The sequence below is a fragment of the Betta splendens genome, chromosome 15 (genome assembly GCF_900634795.4).
Source record: "Betta splendens chromosome 15, fBetSpl5.4, whole genome shotgun sequence".
Lineage (NCBI taxonomy): Eukaryota > Metazoa > Chordata > Actinopteri > Anabantiformes > Osphronemidae > Betta > Betta splendens.
The window spans coordinates 3,527,676-3,531,877 of NC_040895.2; the positions used below are offsets into that span (position 1 = coordinate 3,527,676).

Genomic DNA, 4,202 nt, shown 5'->3' on the forward strand with positions numbered 1-4,202 from the left:
TTTCCCTTTTCATTTCTCAATTAACCATATTGATCCATTTATTCCCCTCACTAATCCATTGATAAGCTGGACCGCTATTTAAACCTGGTAACCTGGGTTACACATCCATTTAATGTCTGTTGGATGCGGGTGTGCTTGTGGAGGAGCCGAAGCCACACTATTTTCAATTAAAAAAGCAGATAGGGAAATGTTCAGGCTAGTGCATGACCATAGGGCGTTAAATGAAGTAGTTGGAGATTTTCCAGCTGAAGTCCCGAATCCACATTCGTTGTTGTCCAGTGTTCTGCCTGATGCAAATGGTTTACAGTGGTTGATTTGTGTTTCGCATTTTTCAGCGTGCCAGTGGGTGAGTACAGCGGACATCTTTTTGCATTCACATATAGGGGACGATCCTATACATACACTAGACTGCCACAAGGGTTCAAACACAGTCCACATTTATTTAACAAAGTTTTAAAGGAGGATATGCATGATTTGGCTGGAAAAATAAAAAGCACTGTCCTCTAGTACGTTGATGACATAATCCTCTGTGCACCTGATTTGGAAACGTGCCAATTGGACTCTATCACCCTGTTGACTCCGTTAGCTGAAAGGGGTCATAAAGCGTCACTAAAGAAGCTGCAGTACTGTAAGGATCGGCTGCTTGTGAATTAGCAGCAGGTAAGCGAGCCAACATATACACAGACTCAGCGTTTGCACATGGTGTGTCTCATTTGTTCAGAGCAGCCTGGAAAGGCAGAGGCTTCAAGAAAACTGACGGGTCTCCAGTAACACTGTCAGGTTTTCGTTCTTGGTTTTATTTTGAAAGGACTCTTCTGTTTTTGATCCCAGTTTCCGGTTTTATTTTGTAAGCACTTCCGTTTCTCATCACACCACAGCAGTTCCCGCTTCACTCCCGGTCCTCATTACACTCACCTGTTTTGTATCAGTGATCTACTCCGTGTATTTAACCACCACCTGTCACATTAGTTCTCCGCCAGATCGTTGTTTACTGATTCCGTGACCTCACGTTCCAGCAGTTATTGTTCAGCTTATCCTGTTGCCAACCTAGCTCCGTATCTCTGACCATCGCTTCTCGTCTGATCCTGACCGGTATGTGAATCCCTGACTCTGTTGCTCAACTCTGCCTGTATCTGGACCGATCTAAGCCCGCCGATTCTAACTCTGAGAGCTGAGCCTTTTTTTGATATTGACCTGTGTATGACTCGGACTGTTTTGTGACTTTGATTCTGGAATAAACCACCCTTAATCACCGTCTATCTGCGTACGCTGTGCATTTGGGTCCTCATCCGAGCGCCTCCCGTGACAAACACTTGATGAGAAAATAAGGCAATTGCTACTAGCTTTGATGAAGCCAACAGCTCTGGCTATAATTAAGCGTGCAGCACATAAACAAGATGATTCACTAATTACACAAGGAAATGCGGGTGCAGAAAGATCAGCGAAGACTGCAGCTAATGCTAAAGCTACAGCTATTTTAGCAGTTCATGCTACAGATGATGAAGACCAAATAATATCTAAAGAGTTGTCTTTGTTGCAGGAAGGTGCCAGATGCTTAACGGCAACTCTGGATCGAGAGAGGAGCCATTAAAGGGCTTATATCATGCAAAATCCACTTTTTAGACAATTTGGAGCGTCCCTATGACTCTATGGGTCACATATACACACACTGAGCACGGTAGAAATGCATTTCCTGCTTTTTTCACATTTTGAAAACGTAAATTTTCTCATCCAATGGAGAGAGATATCTACTGTTCTGAGGCCGTTCCCCAGGTTTCGTCATACTGGTTGAAAGTTCTCCCTGCAAATCCTGAACCACCACCCCCACAATGATCCTGAACCAAAACTGGACTTCCGCCATTTCCCCCTCTCACTCACCGTGAACAGACGAGCACGGCAGCGCCCAAGTCCTCCCATAGAAATAGTTCAGTTCTTAGGTGTTCTAACCAACACCAAAGTCTATTCACTTTACCAAGGGATAAACAAGTGAGGACTTTGTGGGTCACTTTTATTTTTAACGGACCAGTGCCAGAAACACTGCCTCAGCATTTATACGTATGTGCATTTCAAACAAGGGTGCGTACAATGCTGTATTTGTTTCACGGCTCCTGTTGGAAAAAAAAGGATCTATTCCTAAAGTCCGTCATCCACTCACTGAAGTAAATACATGCTTGATATTTATAATGTTTTAAAATGTTAGTTTGTCCATTTAAAATGTAGTAACCTATGTGTGAGGCAAGTTAGTTAGCTAGCTATGCTAACGGCTACAGCAAGTCGAGCCTTTGTCCCCTTCAAATGTGCTCATGTGGGCTCCTGCAGCCACACACCTGTGTGGAGAAAAGCTAATGACTAACGGCATCGAGCGGCTACGGGCAGGGAGCGGTGGGTCTAGCGTCTGTCCTTTTTCTGTAATCACATACACCTGCGGGGAACAGCTGATCGTTATCGCCCTTCCAGCGGCGACAGACAGGAAGCGGTGGATCTAGCTCGCTGTAGTAAGTTTGTGCTTGATACTTGTGATATCTTAATATGTTAGTTGGGTCTGTTTAAAATGCAGTTACCCACATGTGAGACAAGCTAATCGCTAGCGTCGCGGCTACAGTGAGTCAACCGAGCCTTTGTCCCTTTCAAATGTGCTACTCTGAGTTGGTGCAATCACACACGTGTGGGGAACAGCAAATAGCGATGGGCCTTCGATCGGCGACAGGCAGGAAACGGTGGATCGAGCTTTTGTCCTGTTGACGTGCTGCCTCTCCTGTTTGTGTTGCGTTAGCCGTTAGCATGCCTTTAGGCCTTTGCACTTTAGAGCTACAGCTGGTTGATCGCTACAAAAAGAACCTTCAGATGAACGTGGTTATGTTTATTACCCAGTCCTGTGTCACAGCCTAAATCAACTTGTGATTTGGGGTTATGTCATTGTTCTATCAAATTCTAACATGATTAGTTGGAATGATTACTGTGTTGTGTTTCAAGCTTAGTTGCTAATTAGTCACATCTCTACAATACCTGCTGCTTATCTGGTCAGTTACCTATAGCTTGTACCATAGCCATTATATTTGTAGGACCAATACAATTTACAGTAAATGAAACAGTCTTTTCTATACTGTAGGAGGGCAAATCCCAGTTGCCCACATGCAAGGAGGCTGTCAAATAGAGAAATCACTGCAGACTGTTGGTACACGGACATCTGCTGCCCAGCTCAGGAGTAAAAGTATGTAAGTTTGTATGTACCAACAGTAAGATAGGTAATAGAAGATTTTAATTGGTATATACTGTTTAGATTTTATATTTGAATTGTAACAACTGTTTATCTGTTGTTTTAGCACAGACAGGCCTGTCTGGTTTTTGTTTGGTTTAATTTTTTGTCTGGTATTGTGTGTTCTTACATTAGAGAAGGTTTTGACCTACATAATAATGAACATTTCACTAATCTACAATTCTGATTGCAGTACCTTTTGTTTTGATGAGGTGATGGTGAGGACAGCCACAGCTTCCATCTGGTAGAGGACTGCTTCCGCTCAGTCTTCCAAATAGTGATGAGAACAAGGATCACCACATCTCCCTGTTTACCCTACTTTCATGCATTTCGTCTGCAAGGCCCTGCAAAAGCTTCTGACCTCAAACCCCCAGACCTCCTAATTAACTCAGTAACCTATACATTGCACATTGGAGTGTGAAGGTAACAGTTTGTTCTAACTTTGGAGTAGTGGTGTATTTTTTTGGTTTACAATAAAGTTGGCTTTAACTATTATGTATTTCACTAAACTCTGTTTCTGAAGGTAAAACACTTTTATTTAGGAAATCATAGTATTGAAATTACATGTTTTTCTCTTTCTAATATGGTAAGCTATAAAGTTGAAGCGGCCATAAATAAAAAGCATATAAATTATATATAAATAATAGTATAATAATATAATAGCAGTTCACAGTTTTCCCACAGCAGCCTTGTCTTGCTCCTCGGCCTGGAGGAGTCCCTCCTCTCCTCATAGGAGGTCGTCTTGTCCATCCTCCTGGTAGACTGTATATCACCTGAGGAGTGGCCATGCCTGGTGGTGTAGGTGGGGTCTGAGGCACGCTGGCTGGTTGAGCATACACCATCCTCGTTTCTCTTTTCTCCCCCTCTTCTCACTGCTGCTGGCGTGTTGCTTCTTTCACTGCCTCCTTTGCCTGCTTCTGACGCAGCTCAACAGCATGAATCACAT

The 4,202-nt window shown here is 43.3% G+C and overlaps 1 long non-coding RNA gene across 1 annotated transcript; it reads left to right on the forward strand.

Annotated features, from left to right (window-relative positions):
• Nucleotides 1-2,193: 2,193 nt before the first annotated feature.
• Nucleotides 2,194-3,751, forward strand: LOC129603049 (uncharacterized). The gene is made up of 3 exons (XR_008692605.1): nt 2,194-2,495; nt 3,110-3,211; nt 3,450-3,751. It is a non-coding gene; the product is annotated as an uncharacterized LOC129603049 (long non-coding RNA).
• Nucleotides 3,752-4,202: the final 451 nt, after the last annotated feature.